At 46.6% G+C, this 18370-nt stretch overlaps 2 pseudogenes; one reads left to right on the forward strand and one right to left on the reverse strand.

Annotated features, from left to right (window-relative positions):
- Window positions 1–7392: 7392 nt before the first annotated feature.
- On the reverse strand, window positions 7393–8336 carry LOC149366582 (sulfotransferase ssu-1-like; annotated as a pseudogene).
- A 4544-nt stretch (window positions 8337–12880) lies between these two features.
- On the forward strand, window positions 12881–18149 carry LOC149366583 (tonsoku-like protein; annotated as a pseudogene).
- Window positions 18150–18370: the final 221 nt, after the last annotated feature.

Raw genomic sequence — 18370 nt, forward strand, 5'->3', positions numbered from 1 at the left:
TTGAAGGAGGTCAGACTAGTTTAGGCAGAGTTTTAGAGTGACGAATGTTTTGTGTGAATGTCGTTTTTGCAATGGCTGATTTTCGTGAACAGCGTGCGCCGGTGAAATTCTGATTTTTGCTCGGAGAAAGTTGAAAGGAAACTCTTGAAATATTAAGAAAGACGTACAAGGAAGATGCTATGGGGACAACTCAAGTGTTCCTGAATCGAATCCTGAATCAAAGCAATAATCATGCCAATGGAAAACTTCAAATTCACCTCGCCTCAAGAAAGCTCGTCAGGTAAAACCAAACCTCAAAACAATGCTGATTTGTTTTTTCGACGTGAGAGGAGTCGTCCATTGAGAATTTGATCCGCAGGGTCAGACAGTTAACGAAGCTTTCTACTAGGATGTTTTGGAAAGATTGGACAAGAGTGTGCGGTGGAAGCGGCCTGATTTGTGGCGGTCGGGAGACTGGTTTTTCCATCATGGCAATGCCCCTGCTCAGACAGCCCTGTCTCTACGACAATTTTGGACCAAAAATGGCATGACCCCTATTTCCCAACCCTCATACTCTCCCGACCTTGCCCCGTCCTACTTTCTTTGTTTCCTAGAATGAAAAAATAGGTGAATGGAAAGCGTTTCGCTGATGTTGCTGAGGTGAAGAAAAAAAAACGACGGAGGCACTGTCAAGCATCACAAAAGTTGAATTTAAACAATGTTTTGAAAAATGGAATGAAAGATTTGACTTGCGTATCATTGCAAGTGGGGAATACTTTGAAGGAGATTGAAGGTCTGTGCTTAAAATGTGAACAAATAAGTTCAAACAAAAATAAGTCCGGTTTCTTTTGGGTACCCCTTCGTATGTTTTGAGTGTACGAACAAGTGAGTGGCGTTGTTTTCTCCTTTGTGTATGCTCATTTCGCACTGAGTGTGCAGTAGGGAATTGTGGCCAAGGATGCTATAGCAATAAAGCAGGTGATGATACACGTGCGGGGAGCAGATAGAGCTCCTGTGCTGGCAAACAGCATAGCGGAAGTCCTCTGCGCTGCGTAGCGCGCTTATGCGCACGCCCAGCTTGCTAAAACTGCCCGAGGTGTGACGTACGGGGAGAGCTGTATAATTAGGCTTAGTGTTGTGCGTTTTTATAGTAAAGACTCTCAAAATTTTTCTTACCTCAACCGCTGGCTCGTTTGCAGTGAAGCTGCACACAGAGCTTGCGTATTACGCTAACTTTTGTATCGTTGCAAATTTTACAATGGTACTTACTTAGTTGAGCCGTGCATGATGCAAAAGCGTAATCGTCTGCGTCGAGATCGGCGAACCGAAACCCAAAACACCGAGTTTTTGTTGAAGGGCGGCAGAAGCACCATCTGTCTTCTACAGCGAAATTAAACAAGGAAAACACAGCTCAGGACTTCGCGACGTCGTCCTCCGACGCTTTAGACGAGCCACGAAAGCAGACGATATAAGCTGAATAGACCGATTTCACAAGCAGTTGCGCTACGCCACCGCCGCCGCGATGCACTCTGGGAGTTGTGGTACTCCGGCCGGCGGCCGGGTCAGCGCGGTGCGTGGCGCACGCTCGAGAAGCAGCCCTGTTTGCGTCGCCACACGGTGTTCCTTTGCGTGAATGCTGTATTTGTGGGACAAGTGCGTTCACCTGAGGAGTGTCGTGAGCTCCGACAACTGTGCGAAGCAGAGCGTCCCGGATTTTCCGTTTTCTAGAAGAGAAAAGGTAGCCAAGACATTGCGTAGAAGCTGTTCACGAGATGCAGCTGAAGAAGTGCTGTTCAGTACATTTAGCCGTACTGTCCCTGTTGATCGGTGGACAATGACAAATGGCAAATTTTCAAGTACTGAACTGTATTATATGCCTTTTACGCGGCTCTCCGCTTTGAGGCAGTCCCTTAAATTGTTAAAAAGAAGGCAATCGGATTTGCCTTCGTGCTGCGTCGTCAAGCCTTCTTTGCAGCGATTTCTGCCCGGTGCAAGGTTGTAAGGGAACAAGTGTGCTAAGATTTATTGTTATATTCAGGAATCCACAATGTTAGCTTGATGCACGTATTCACTCCTGATGTCTCGAGCGATACTAGCGATAATGCTTTCTCTATTACACGGAATGAGAAAGCGAGGCTATAAAACTGTCGAAATGTGGAATAATTTCCAATGTTTTGTTGCTCACTGGTCGTTGATTATACATGGTATTCCAGTAACAGCCACATGCCATTTATGCCGGGATATCACCCACATTTTGTCCGTTGTTTTGGATAAAAAAGGCCATCTAGTGTTTACCAATCAGTCAACCTGTTCAGACTCGTACTACGAAAATAGCGAAAGTGAGTCGTGCGGGAGACGCCCCGGCAGAAGATTATATTAACCTAAATAAAAAAGTAATTAGTGTATCAATAATCAAAATAAAACTATTCGTCACGAAATTTAAACCCCCTAAACCCTAATTAGGCGTATTCAAAAGCTCCCCGATTGGCTTCTCCTTTTCTCATTTTGTACTGAACACAAGCATTTGTCACATCTCCATTTAGAAAAACGGCATAGCACGCTCGAATCGCTCACCTTTCCTGCTGGTGACCCGCCGAGCACGTCGTGAATACATGTATGTGTTTACGTGAATAAGAAAAAAACAATCGCATGGCCGGTTTTGATCAAGGGCTATGAAAGAAAAAATAAAGGCAACAAACGCTGTGTGACACGTCTATAGCGAATGCCTAGATGAATACAGCGAATACTGAAACAGCAAAATGAGGTGGCTAGAAATGTAAATACTGTCTGAAGACGTTAATTAAATCGCGTGCATCGCTATGCGTTCAAATGTTCTGCTGACAAAATTAACGAAAGCGGCGGTCAAGCGCGTTTTTATCGCCACCTGCAGCATTTTCCAAAGCAAGGTTCGAGGAACAAACGCAGCGTCGCCACCGCGGCCACTCTACTTCATGCGGCAACTGACCACCCTCTCTGCGCTGCTCCTACCGCGATTAGCATTGCACTCCTCGAAACTCCGCCGTGGAGCCTCTGTTACCTTTTTAGAGCTCAACACAATAAACGAAACGGCGGAAAGCTACTGCGGCCGGGTATAATGCCAGTCAAGGCGCAAAGTAATGTAGGCTGTCGTGCAGACGACGCCACGAAAGACTACAGCCAAGATGGCGGCTGGCTACTTCCGGTAAACGCGCGCATGCGCAGTAGGCTTTGTGAAATCGGTCTATTGGATAAAGTCATTGTACGAAAAAAAGAAGACGTGAAACAATATTCTTTTAATGGCACAGCCTCGTTAAAATAGTTGTTACTGGCATTTTTCCCTCTCAGTTGGCCGAAAATGTTCGAAGCGCTTCAGTTGAAGCAGACAAAAAGGCCCCCGCGCTCCTTGCAACGCTCGCCTTGGCGCCTTGTGACGCTTTCCACTGCAGAAGACAGATGGCGCTACTGGCGCCCCAAGAGGCAAGGAAGCGCTGATAAAAGCATTGGAGACAGTAATAACTAATAAGCAAATTCCGCACAGCTGGAGACAGAGTAAAATGAATTTGATTTATAAAGGGAAAGGAGATAAGATTAACATAAAATCCTTCCGTCCGATTACGATAACATCTGTTATGTACAGGCTGGCAATGCAGGCGGTGAAATTAAAAATGCAGTAATCGGATGCTCGGAGAACTTCAGAATGGGTTCAGAAGGGGTAGGCGCTTAGATGATAGCCTGTTCGTGGTTACCCAATGCATAGAAGTAGCTAAGGCGGGAAACAGACCTCTGTATTAGCCTTTCTGGACAAAAGCGGTCCATACGATAACGTGAACAGGGAACTCCTGTGGAGCATATTAAAAGATTTAGGTATCGGTCAGGAGGTAATTGACTTTCTACAGGAAATCTACCGAGGTAATGAAGTTGAAATTACATGGGAAGGGAAAAAAAGTTCATGCTGTTCATGCTTTACGTGATAAATATGGAAAGAAGGCTGGAAGAAAGTAATCTAGGTTATAATCTGTCGTACAGATTAGGCGTAAATGTAGTTGAGCAGCGACTCCAGGGTTTAATGTACGCGGACAATATTGTACTCTTAGCAGATAGCCAGGAAGATTTACAAACTTTGGTTAATTACTGTGGAGACGAAGGAGACGCTCTAGGATTCAGTTTTAGCGCAACTAAATCAGGTGTGATGATTTTTAACGATACAACCGATCAGGTGCTTACAATACAACGCCACGAAATACCCAAAGTGGCCGAATACAAATACCTCGGGATATGGCTAAACGAAGGGCAGATATACACGGAAAAGCATGAACAGGCTCTAAGGGCAAAAGGACGAAGAGACGCCGGGATAATGAAACATAGGGCATTATGGGGGTACAACAAATATGAAGTACTAAGAGGTATTTGGAAAGGAATAATGGTGCCGGGATTTACTTTCGGCAAAGCGGTTCTGTGCTTAAGGGCAGAAGTTCAGTCGAGATTAGACGTAAATCAGAGAGCTGTTGGAAGATTAGCACTAGGTGCCCACGGCAAAACCACAAACGAGGCAGTACAAGGGGATATGGGCTGGGCATCGTTCGAAGCACGGGAAGCTAAGAGGAAAATACTTTATGAAGAACGCCTGAGGAAATTGGACGATAACAGGTGGGCAGCTAAGGTATTTAAATATTTGTACAGAAAGAGGTTTGACTCACAATGGCGGAAAAAAAACTAGAAAACTAACCAGTAAGTATGCCGGTCATGAGGACGGAGAAAGAAAGAGCATTAAACGACCGGTTAAAAATGCGGAAGTTAAAAATTGGATGAATTCAGTGGAAAAGAAACATAGTGTGGAAGTACATCGATACTGGAAAAGGCAGATGAGGAAAGAATTTTTCTATGATAACTCAAGAGGCAGTGCCCTACTTTTTGAAGCTAGGTCAGGGTGTCTTAGAACGCGCAGCTACAAAAAGAAATTTAACGAAGAAGATGACATATGTGCAGTGTGTGGTAGATATGTGGAAACAATTGAACACCTCATACTAAAATGTGATGGTATCCATCCGGATGTCGATGCAGGCACAGTCACTCTTCCTGAGGCCCTAGGGTTTAAAGATAACAATGGTCATGTAAATAAATCTGCAGTGGAAGTTAGCAAAAAGCGATTGGAGGATTGGTGGCTGAAAAGTAGAGATGTGGCATAAGGTTAGAATTGTAGGAAACCGTAGGTAAAGGTGATGGCGAATTTTAATGAGAATTGCCAACACAGTAACACGGGGTGGTGGCAATGGCCACCACCCCGTTTCAAAGGGGGCGCTCCCATTCATCCATCCATCCATCCATCCATCCATCCATCCGTCTATTCGTAAATCCGTCCGTCCGTCCGTTCATCCATCCATCCATCCATCCATCCGTCCATCCGTCCATCCGTCCATCCGTCCATCCATCCATCCATCCATCCATCGATCCATCGATCCATCCATCCAGCCATCCATCCATCCATCCGTCCATCCGTCCATCCATCCATCCGTCCATCCGTCCATCCATCCAGCCAAAACTCGGTGTTTTGGGTTTCGGTTTGCCGATCTCGAAGCAGACGATTACGCTTTTGCGTCATGCACGGCTCAACTAAGTAAGTACCGTTGTAAAGCTTGCTACGATACAAAAGTTACCATAATACGCAAGCTCTGTGTGCAGTTTCACCGCAAACGAGCCAGCGGTTGAGGTAAGAAAAATTTTGAAAGTCTTTACGATAAAACCGCACAATACTGTATTAAGTTACAAAGTACATTTCTTACAAGATCTATCGGGTTAAAAATACAGAAATATTGCCTAACAAATCTTAGCCACGGAATAAAAAGCAGGTAGAGAATAATGCAGTTTAACATTGTTCAAATGATATGGACGATACCCCAAGATTTGTTCGTTATAGCCATTGCTTCGTTATACGGTATGTGTCATTGCTCGCAACTGTCGCAACGCCAACGAGGTTACCTGCCACCGAGTATAACGAAGAGAACACAGCTGGGGTTCTGTGTGCCGCGGATGTGTATTGTGAGATCAACGCGTGAACATAGCGTGTACCACGTGACCGAATGTTGGTACACCAATCCAATATGCAAGCCTCGATTTTGGTCAAGGTCGAATTTCGGGAACAAGGGAAGATTTTTGGGCCAGTTGGTCCATAATCATAGCAACGGAACGGCGCGAAAAAACGGGACAGGAAGACATGAGGTGATAGACACAGCGCCGACGGACTATGATGGACAAATTTCGGGAGCGGCTAGGGCCAACTTTGGAAATGACTCGGGACGCATTTGATGGTCGCCACGGTCGCCATCGTGTCGAGCAATTATGGTTGGATATCGATTTTGGTCCATATCGTCTAAGGTCAAATTCGCGCGTAGCCCGGGCCAAATTTTTATTGTTACGACATACTACACCGTCAATACCTTGTACCTCATTCACACAATTATAATCTGATTATGAGTTCATGTGACATGGTACCAGTTTCGATGGACACGCTCTGCGTACGCGATCTGCGGACAACTTCCGGTGACAGGTTTTGCTTCTCGTGAGCCAAATAATGCTTCCCATTAATAAAACAAAATGACACTATGCCGGTATACGCACCTGTCGATTCACTTGAAATGTATCAGATAGTTGCTAGTTTCTTGTTCTGGCTTGCAGACACTTTTTGAAAAGTGACCGCCAAAAAAACTGGCTTCTATTACTGGATAAACTCGAAAAAATTGCAGCTATCTGTATCCAGAATCGCATTCAACGCGAGGTCAAATGACCCTTGCTTTACACGTGATGTCAAGAAAGCCTTCCGAAGTTTGTTTTGAACCGACAAGTTTGCATATAACTCCATTACGGGCAACTGCCATGTCGCTTCTTAATAACAAGGTTGTGTGGCTAACACATAAATTATTATTTTAAAGTTCGCGCATGTCGTGAGTGGAGAAAATATAAACCGTAATGCTTACTCCTAAATCCACAACGGTTTCATACAGAGCAGTCACGAGAAACTAGATGGTATTTTTTACACTTTGTTTAAAGTAACAGATTTCTGAGTTTCTTCGTCACACCAATTTCATCATTTTATCAACTACGCCACTGCAACAGGATATGACAGAGCGAAGGGAAACGCAGTTTGAGTTCATCTGGCGAAGCGATTTTGTGCACAAAGTGTCTGAAAAACAATTTAAAAAAAAAAAGCCAATAAAGCTTATTTTCTTGGCAGTCTGTGCAAGTAGAGACGAACTGAAGTATGTGCTTTTCACCCGCCTGCTTTGCTTGCGTCACAGTAGCTTCTCTGTTCTGAGCACACAGCTAAAAGTTACAAATTCCGGACGTTCTTCTCAAACAGTACCTCTTCGTTGTGCGGTAAGATATTCTTACGACATATTTAATCAAATTCTCAGTTCCAGGTGGTAAGGCGACCACGCACTATAGCACAGCTTCCGAAACTTTCAGAAATTCTTCGTTCCATATATCCCTCACACATTTACCCTCTGGTATCTCATTTCTCTTGTCCAATATGAGTCTCAGCTGATCCTTGTTGAGGGCTTCCGCCCATCGGCCTGTTTTAGCCTTTCTTACGAACTGGATGGTATTCTGTTGAATTTCCGCCGCAATTTGTGCGGCGTCATACTTAACGCTTGAGTTTCGGTACACTCGCTCGATAAACTTCTCTTTGGGAAGCTGGAGAAATTTTCTCATAAACTCGGCGTCGCATTGGTCAACGACTTCGCTAAGAAACTCCGGGTTCTCGCGGAGAACCCCGGCATAGTTGGGGGAGAGAAACTATGCCAGGCGGAGAAAAACGCCTTCACAGTCTCTGGAAGCCTCCTCGTAGGTGAAAAATAAGAAATTTTTTTCATTTCTTCTCGCGTAACCGGCGTGCAGGTGTTGGAAATAGTCGCCCGTGACCGCCGTTCCTGCAAGAAAAGTTGGCAAATATTCCCCGAATGACGAAAAATTGGGCACGCCAGGAAGTGCTCCCCATGCCTCGTAGACTGATATGCAGACATCCCACGGAGCTCGAGCAACGTACACATATTTCGCTTCTGAAGTGACGGGAACTTTTCCCGGTTGCAGGTGGGTAGTAAGCAGGCGAGGTGTAGACGTCACTTCATCAACCTTCTTACCAAGTTGCTCGAGAGTATGAATCCTCGATAAGAACTCCTCATGCGAGCACTGCGTCCTTCGTAACAGATCAGCTGAATCATTTGAGCCATCCAGTGGATTCCGGAGCTTGGATATGCCATCAGGATGACGTCGCCTTCTCGAGGTTTCAGCTGAAGGGCTTCCCGTATCTTGTTTGGGTCAAACGTTGCGTTGTAGCGCTCTCCGTCCACCTCTTGCCAGAGATTGTTGTCTTCACTGGACATGTTAGTTGTTCGCCTGGAAAACACAGAAGGCAAACAAAAGAACATGTCTTAAGGTATTAGGCAATCAAAAGACACTACTTAACTATGAGCCCTCAGATCTATGCATTTTGCACATAATAGTGTAAATAATGCTTATGGTTGGTTGGTTTATGGGGTTTAACGTCCCAAAGCGACTAAGGCTATGAGAGACGCCGTAGTGGAGGGCTCCGGAAATTTCGACCACCTGGGGTTCTTTAACGTGCACTGACATCGCACAGTACACGGGCCTCTAGAATTTCTCCTCCAAAGAAATTCCAGCCGCCGCGGCCGGGATCGAACCCGCGTCTTTTGGGTTAGCAGCCGAGCACCATAGCCACTGAGCCACCGCGGCGGCCTAAATAATGCTTATGCTATGTATTACACGGGATAATCGAAGACCGGCTCGTTTTTGCAGGGAAAAGAAGAGTAACTTACAGAACAGACGCCCTCCCACATACACTTCGGAACGTTTTCAAGGGGTCTTTATTCTGCTCTTCCAGGATTTTTATTCTTTGGTTAGGCGGCAGACAAAATCGAAGAACTCGGCTTCAACTTCAGGCATGAGGCTTAAAATGAAGGCGAATTACAGTTTCTGGATCAAAAATTGATAATGAACCCGGACCATCTTTTTTGGCTGTGCCATCTGCGATCAGCAAAAAAGTTACATTTTGCGTCAGCGCAATAATAGAACGTCATCAAGGATCTCATCGCTGTGCCGTGCTTATAGTGTGCTGTATCAGTCTTGCCACCCTCTCATCAATGTAAGCGCTGAGTATCGGGTGGAAAGCGTTCAAATTGGTTACCCAGGTCACGTGATAAGCAGAACGAGCGAGGAGGCTGCTCGGTGGGTTAAGTGCCAAGGCAAAAGCCGGAATAGAGAAGAACGCTCAAGTCTGGTCGTGACATCATACGTTGATCGACTGTTGCGCGGGACTGACAATGTTGCTGGCAGGTTTCAGGCGCGAAAAAACTGTAATGACGGCGACGGGACGGAAGCAGAAGTTGTTCTACCGCATTCGGAACAAAGAGATGCTGAAGAAGCGCCTCGCGGTAAACCGTTATAAGCGGTGTGTTACTGTGCGCAACGAGCAGAAGCGGGAAGCTAAAGGTAGTTACACCAGCAGGAAAGGTGGAGAAGGCACTTCGACCAGTCCAGGATATCCAGAATGCCCTGAAGTACGAGTACTGCCAATCGAATGCGGAAACCTTTTATGCGAAGCATATTACTAGAGCTACACTACAGCCCGTCGAGCGCGGCGGTGGAGCTACCATTGACCTTTAGCGTGACCACGTGACACCACGTGACAACATGACGTCACAGCAGAGGAGAGATGGGCTGCCGGCTCGCGCGGTCGGCCGCGGCGGTGGAGGCTCCACATGAGAGGCGCTGCAGCTGACCACGTGACGCTACAGCAGCGGTATAAAGCTGAGCTTGCCTCGCTCTCCGGGCACTTACGAGGCGGCCAGGTGTTGGGATGCCGCCTAGAAGCAGGGCTGATTTGAACGAGAAGCGAAAGCTTCAGCGTGCCACAGAGACCGATGAAGAGCGGGATGAACGTCTGGCTAAGCGGCGTGCTCAATATGCGGCTCGGCGACAACGTTCTACAACAACTGAAGAACAAAGCGAGGAACTTTACCAAGCCTAGCCATCAATATGCTTCGCATCTGACTAGGCTTAACCTTAGCTAAGCCTCAGCCATTTTTAAATGAGAAACAGTGCTTCCTGTGAAACCTGGACAACCATGCGGTACAGAAGACCGAGCCAGTGAAGGAAAAAGAAACAGAAGACCATTAAGAAGCACAGAGACTAGCAGGAGAGATGGACAGCTCAATTTTAATCCGCATGGAGTGCGTACAAGCATTCAGCCCCGCGTATATGCCGATGTTATTTTTATTCATATATTTGATTAGAATAATTCGATAGGTGATGTCAGTTTGTTCATAAGAAATTATGACATGGTTGCTTCCTATAAAAACTGCCCACATCGTGGTTATTAAGCATGAAATGCTTTTAGCTCCCGTTGTCGGCAGTGTGTTGACGTCACGCCGAGACCGAGAGCCATCATCCGGGCACTGAATTCCAGTCATCCGGGCTCTGAATAAAAGGGAAGTGAAACGAAAACATCCGGGCACCGTACGAGACTTAACGAGATTTAACGAGACTCTCTAAGCCCTCCTACGCGACCGGCATGCAAGCGCCGGTTGGTCTCCAAAGGAGCCACAAAACATAACTGCTGCCAGTGCCTTCTCAATGTTTATCAAGATATCAGTCGATCTGTGCGTTTGATAATGCACGGAATTATAATTTCCGATTTCTAATAACGCGTGCAAAAAGCACATAAATTCCACGATACACTTCGTTGTCATACGTGACCTCTTAGGGGCTTCGCGCATCGAAGCAAAGCCGCGCAGGCGCACAGGGGCCCGGGGGAGAAGCGCTGCGTTCAAAGGGCAAGGCATCGCGCCGAACGAGTGGTGGCGTTCCTCCCTTCCTGTACGGTGCGGTTCGGGTGTCCACCGAGATGACATTAGGCCCGTAAACATTTCATGCTTACTCTACTCTCGGTTACGGGAGAGGCAGAGATTTTTCTTTGTGATAATTTTTGTGCGCGGCATTTCTTTTTTTGTGTGCATTTATGAGTGTTGTGCGCATTTTTTTTTTGTTTAACAATTCAGTCGATCACTGATTATTGCTCTTTGTGCTTATTTAAGTTGTTGTACGTGGAACTGCATAATTTGTTGTTTGCGCCTTCACTTTCTTTTGATAAAGACTGTGCTCAAATTGATAACACTTTATTATTTGTGTATCATGACCCATCTCTCGAATCAGTTCTTTTCTTAAAGAGCGAATGCCTATCATTCCAGGACCGGGGACTCGGAAGCTTCTCATATGCTACTCCTTTTATCCGGTGTCCACTGCCCTTTTATAAAGGTAACTTAATTAGAACCAGAAAGTGAAGCTTTGCGTTCCAATTTCATATGAATGGCACATCCATTTCCACTGCTTTACCCAGTTGGCGTGGGCTTGGAGGGATCTAACATGAAAAAATTTGCCGAGTTTAACTCCGCTGTGTGACGTACGAAAGCGTAGTGACGTGAATGGTGACGCCACAAGCGACACCATATCTCAAACCTGGGAACTTGTTGGCCCACAAAAAAAAATTTTTTTGAAAATGACCCGGGTCAGATTCGGAGGTTGCCATCGTGTCGGGCACGCCGAATTATGAGTGGAAATCGATTTTAGTCCAAATCGGCCAAGGTCAAACACCGGGTGCGGCCCGGGCCAAATTCTTGCCGCTCGGCGTCACAGTTGCTATGGCAACGAGCGATGCACAAGTACACGGGCCTCGTACATGGTGTTCGAAATTTCCGGAGCCCTTCACTACGGCGTCCCTTATAGTAGGAGTGGCTCTGGGGCGTTAAACCCGAATAATTCAATAAACTAATCCCTGCCATCACGACGCGGTTCAGGCATTTACTTAGATGTAAGACGGTTGCTCCGCCCAGTCTTTTCCACAGAACTAAATTTCATTTACACACACGCACGCAAGTACGGAGTGAAATAATAAATGCTTAGAGATAAATGCTTAGAAAAGTTTAGATAGGTGATAATTCTGTAAATATCATCTGATATGCCTTTTTTTTTGCCCGTTCATTTTACAACCCATCCTTCAATAATTTCAAAATGCCATTCCGTAATGTTGTGTGGTGCATAAATAGAAAAAGGACATCTGAGCGCGTTAAAGATTTCCTTCCCTCGAAACCTATTTGAGTTTATGTCATTATCCGAAGTTGTATTTTCTTTTTCCCGAGTTTAAGAAAACAGACGCATGGTTTTTGTTTCTTTGTTTTTTTTTCATATTCTTTCGTACTTTGGTTTTATTTATTGTTATTTATCCGAATGTAAGCTTCCACTGCTAAGGATCGGAAGTAAAATTCTTGGCCATAGACTCAACAGCACTGTGGCGGACCAATCGCCACTGGCAACGAAAGGAAAAATGGCGCGCTCGGGAACGGAGAGATGAGCGGGATGTTTCGCGGTTGAGCGCTCGTTCGGGACGGAAAAGACCGGCGATATCCGTGTTGTAAAGCCTTCGTGTACACAGTTTTATATATAAGCGGCACCAAAGCGTGTTACTATACCTTAAACAGAGTGTGACAGTCCTTGATGTGTGCCAGCGATCCCGAAGTGCAGTGCAGTGGAATGCGCGGGTACTTGTGTTAAGTGCCGAAGCAACGATCGGACCGTGTCCGCGCTGTTCTCTTGTGCCCGCAAAAGAAGACTGCGCCGTAAGCGACATGCCGTCATTGTAAGCACCACCGAAGTGTGCGTTAAAGAGAACTGCTGAACGCTGCTGTCAGCCGACTATGAGCTGCCGGATCGCTGAAGTGTAGAGCGCGATATCATCACAATGCTCTCCAAGGACCATCAGGCCGTCGGCGCGTCGACCGCGACAGCCCGCCTTGTGATGTTAGGGTGAAGTGGAAGCAGTGCTGCCTTCGTGGTGATCTCCAAGTCCCTGTCTGTGTTGTGAAAGTAGTGAAGTGAGCTTAGTGCACCGTTTAGGTCTTACTTTCATAGTTTACCCGGACGTTAACTCATATTCGGTATCTAGAATGGTGCCTGCTCGCAGAACATACCCCTGTGATCATGTTCGATGGAGCAAGACGAAGGCATCCGCTCCGAGTCGGAGTCGTTTCTAATCATCCGCGGCGCTGACGCGATCTGCATCCGGCAATCATGCCAGGAGGCAGCAACCGGAACGCATCTGCGTCGCTGTGTCGGCGTATCGATCAAGATAAATGTCACGCTCAGAGGAACGGAAAGTTCCGAGACTTGTACGATCTGTGCTTGTACAAGGGCGACACTCTACGGGAGCATGGAGATCATGAAGCGGCACTGGTCGAATTCGAAGAGGTACGTGTGGTGACGACTACGTTTTCTTGTCCTGTGGGGCAAGTTATAATTTTATAATTTAGTTTATTAGCGAGCTTCGAAGGAGCTTTCTGTGTGGAGGGAACTTCTGTTGCTAGATTAGACGGAGAAATTCAGAACCAGGCGACTTTTCTCGCGCTAAAGTGTTTAGTGTTTAAGGAGGCAAAACGTATAACCGTATACAACTAATTTAAGAAACATCGCAAACTACTATGCTTGTGAAGTTAGTTATGCACATATTATCTGGGTAGCTAATGAGCTTACTATATGTATCTCGCTCTGGTATCTCACCGCCACAGTAGCAAACAGTTGAATGTAGGTTTCTTAGAACCACTCTTTCTGAAAACATGATGGATGCTGCATTGTGAAAATTGTACCTTGATCAAACTGAGTTATGTTGTTTCAGGGCGAAGGGCTTATCTTGTATACAGATTGCTCTATCGATTTGCAGTTGTTCCACACAAGTTCAAATTTTTTCAGCCTTTTCAGAAACATTTATTGATGCTTGTTTTGTGCTGTCGTGTTTACCATGAGGCAAAAGCTAAATGTATTTCTGTGTTTGTGTTTATCTGTGCATGAGGAGAAAAACCACCGCAAAATGGTCATGTATACCTTAAGCTTAGCTCTTCTGGAGAAAAAAAAATGCACTAACACAGCAACTCATTTCATGCTTGCTGCTAATTTTATGCAGGCTTTCCAAATCTGCAGCGTGCTGCCAGACCCAACACCACTGGACAAAGCGGAAGTGCACCGAAGACGCGGAGAGTGCCTGATACAGCTGGAGCGCTTTGACGAGGCCCGCGACAACCTCAAGAGCTATCTGTCGCTGGCCGAAAAGGCCGGGTCACATGTTGAACAGCAGCGCGCTTTGGCAACAATCGGCCAGTTGTACTTTGTGCAGCACCAGACAGAGCCACAGCCCAGCGATCGGCTCATCAGCAAGGCCAGAAATGTGTACCTAAAGTCACTGCGCATCGTGGAAGACAACCTCGCTGAAACCTTGAGCGAGCCCAAACGAGCTGTCATGAAAGGTCGCTTGTTCTTCAACATGGGCCTCCTGTATGACGCTGTCGAAGACGCCAAAGCCATTGAGAGCTTCAAGTTTGCCCTTGTGCAGTTTGTGAAGCATCGCGAATCCAGAGAGGACTTGTGTCGGTGCCTGTCGGTGTTGACAAACATCCACCTCAGGCGAGGGAACGCGGAAAACGCGCTTTCGCTGGCAGGACGCCTCCTTGACATTGGTCGAGAAGCTAAGCAGCCGGATATAAAGTGTGAAGCCCATTTGCTTCGGGGAGCCGCCTTGTTGCAGGTTGGGGATCGGGACGAAGCTTGAATCGCTTTCAAACACGCCATGCGCCAGAAAACCACCAAGCAGGAAGACCATGAACATGCTGTTCGTTGCGTGAAGCTGAGCCAGGCACTCAGGACTTGGGACTTAGACCTGAAAGATGCTGCGGATGTGGTTGAACGTGTCAGGCTTCATGAAAAGGCCGGTGATGCATTGGTGCACTGCTTGCTTCAGAAGCCATCACTGAAAGAGTATGAAAAAGCTGTTGAAGAGGCCCTTTCATGTCCCGACGCCATACCTTCGAAGAAGCTGGCTGATCTATATGTCTCCCTGGCTGAGACATGCAGTGATGTCCGCGAATATGAGTCGGCCCTTAAATACTACCGCCTCGAGCTTACTCTACGGGCCGATGAACCTGATGAGATAGCATTAATTAAGCTGAGGATTGCTAAGATGTTGCAGAAGACGAGCGGCAAGGAATCTGCAGAAGTAGAAGGTGCAATTCAGGAAGCGGTTACTCTCTCCAGAAGAGCGGGCAAGCCATCGCTGGAACTTGAATGTCTAGAGGAGCTGGTTTTGGTGCGAGGCAAGGCTGAAGACAAAATACAGGACCGAATAGAAGAGCTGCGGGCAGCTGGTGCTGATGACACGGACAGCTCAAGAAGTAGCCAGCAGTCGGGCACATTGTCTGAAATTGATCTCAATGACATCTCCGATGCCAGTGACAGCGACCCTGAGTTCAGCGACTCTGTGCGAAGGCCGAGGAAAAAGCTGGAGGAAAAAATCAACACTAAGGGTGAAACAAAGCTGCACAAAGCTTGCATTGATGGTTCGTTGAAGAAGGTCAAGGAGCTACTCCGAATGGGTCACTCCATGCACGTCCGGGACTACAGTGGGTGGCAGCCTCTGCATGAGGCCGCAAACTATGGCTACTTGGAGATCGTGAAGTGCCTTGTGGAAGCAGGTGCCAATGTGAGCAGCCCTGGCATGAAGGGTGTAACACCGCTGCATGACACGTTAGGAAATGGGCACTTGGAGGTCGCCTTGTACTTGTTGGAGAAGGGAGCTAGCCGAACAGTGAGAACTGCCGAAGGGCACACTCCGCTAGACGTTCTCCTTAATTGGAAGCGTGAGAACAAGTCACAGTTAAATTCCAGTGAAGAAGCAAACCTGCAAAAAGTTGAAGCGTGGCTTAAAAAAGCTACGGCTTCTAACAGAGACAGTGTTTCTCTCTGCGGGCCCATCTGCGACGACAGTCCATGGATAGCATCTCAATCACAACGCAGCAACGTGCAAGAGGGTCCTGCTTTGATAAAAGGAGCAGACGACTGGCTTGAAGATGACCTCGGAAAGCCTAAATCCAAGTCAAGACGTCTCGTAGAACCACAGTTGCCTGCGACACGGAAAAGGAATCGGTCAGCTGAAAGTTCTTTCAGCACAAAAATCATGCGTATTGATGAGGAGGAAAGTTCTACTGAAGAAAGTGATGATGCCGAGGTCATGAACACAGCTGACAGCATTGAGCAGGAGGAGCTGCCCCCTATTGCTGGCACCCCTCATGAAGAGGTTGCAGCAACTCCAAGTCCTTCTCCTTGTAAAAGTATAATTGCATCCTCAGGAAGCAATTCCTCACTTCGAGTTCGCATCCTCAACACACTGTTCTTAGTTCCATTGCCGAAGGGTACTGGTTCTGCGAGGACTGTTGGGTGGCTGGCAGCCGAAGCCTCAAAACGCTACCAGGATTTCCAGGGAACGCGCCCTGTGCTGAGAATAACACTTCCTGATGGAGCACTGCTTGACCAGTCGGACAGCATAGATAGCTTGCTGCAAGGTCCTTGCACGGAGGTCATTGGACAAGTGGAATCCTGGGACTTGCCTCCTCTTGCTGAGCGGTACCGTTCGGAGTGCGAGCGGAAAAATGTCCCTGCCTGTGCGAACTTTGCCTCCATCCTTCAGCCATGTGTGGAAAGTGGGGATTTCACTATTCCCTGTTTCAGCATTGGAAACATTGACCTCTTCTTCCGTGCCCTTAGGCATCAAGACCCTCTGCACACCCTTGACATTTCTGGCACTGTTCTGACGCCTTCAGCGATGACAGCACTGTGTGAGTGCCTTGTCACACTACGCTCCCTCAATTACCTTGGACTCAAATGTACAGGCCTGAGAGGTAACTACCTTGACATTGCAGTCCAGTCTTTGAAGAAGACACAGGCTCAGTTGCCATGCACAGAGCTGGAATTGAGCTACAATCCTATTGGAAACGAAGGTGGCTCGGCGCTGACATCACTTCTAGCACTTACACCCCGGTTGAGAGTCTTAAGAATTGAATCTTGCGGTTTCACAGACCCCGGTTCATATCTGCGATGCGTGAAGACTTTGGAGGCCCTTTATGTAGGGTTCAACGCCTTGAGTGTTGACGCACTTGATAGACTAAGCCTGGTGCTGGACGACAATCCCCTGCAGGTCTTGGATCTTTCAGGTTGCTTCACAGGTGACGTGGCAAGGGTTGGAGAAGCATTAGCTAGCTTCCTGGCGAAGGCTAAGTGCAGACTTGTGGAAATTGGGATTGGTTGTTGTGGCGTGACGGACGAAGACATTAGTGCCGTGTGTGCATCAGTGGTTGGAGGAACACTGTCCAAGCTGGACATCACAGCTAGCCCGGGCATCAGTTACGAGTGCTTTGAGGATCTGTCGCACAAGCTTAGTGGTGTGAAAATTTTCTCTGATCACAGTGCTTGTGATTGTTGTTTATGAAAGCATGTGGTGCCAGGTAACATTTGTTAGTGTGTTGCACTCTTTTAATGTAACGACGGTCTGAAATCGTTCTATACGTGTCGTAATGGTTATCACTCATGAAAGTGCCATTCAGGGTGACCTCTAGGTGTATATTCTAATTTCTTGTTGCTTTGGGCTGTAAAACGTGCTGAATTTTGAGCTTTCTGTACCTGCCCTTTACTTATGTTCTGTAATTTATACAGCCTACTTTGTTGTCTTCTTAATGTAAAGAGATTTGTTATGCATGAATATGTAGTTTTCTTTTCTATGGCAGTCATAATGAACTGCCCTTATATCAAGCTTCTCTATGCTCTCTCACTATAGGAAAGCACGATAACCTGACTTCCTGGCGAGGTCAGAATTATACTTTGGAAATTTATTGCCGAGAGCATAAAGTGAGTTGAAACTGTTCCCTTAAGGGTCTCAGATATTTTTGTGGCCGGTCATTTATTCCTATACCAGGGTGTATATTTCATTTTCCCGTTAAGCAAACCTCCCGGCATTCATGGTTTCTGTGAAATACATTAGCCTAGTTCGCTTGGACAGGCCAACAGTGATCCAGCAGTCTTAGTTAAGATGTGATGGTACTCCACTTTACAAAGTGGGCAGAGATGTCCTGTGCATTTTTTAAATGAATCACTCGTTTCTTTTACAGCAATAGATTTTTGATGGTTTTTGTCTAAATTGAACAGCATCATTGTCAGTGTACTGTGTTGCGCATTCACTTGTAGGCAGCAGAAGGTTTTCCGATTGTACCAGGGTGCAGGTGCTACTATCAGTGTGCCATTTGTTGTATAATCCACGCGGGCTGACTGGAGGTGGAGAGAGAAGAATGTGTGATGCAGCTGTTTTTTTTTCTACTTCAGGATGAAAGCTGCACGTTTTCGGCATGTCACTGACTGAATTCATACAAGTTCCTGTGACAACAAAATTTCATCTTTCATTTACTCTGGTTAAGATGACAGAAGTATCATCACTTATAGTCAAAGCACACTGTCCGAGCGTGCATTCTCACAT

Source organism: Amblyomma mixtum, chromosome 1 (genome assembly GCF_055824585.1).
Source record: "Amblyomma mixtum isolate Tamu chromosome 1, ASM5582458v1, whole genome shotgun sequence".
NCBI lineage: Eukaryota > Metazoa > Arthropoda > Arachnida > Ixodida > Ixodidae > Amblyomma > Amblyomma mixtum.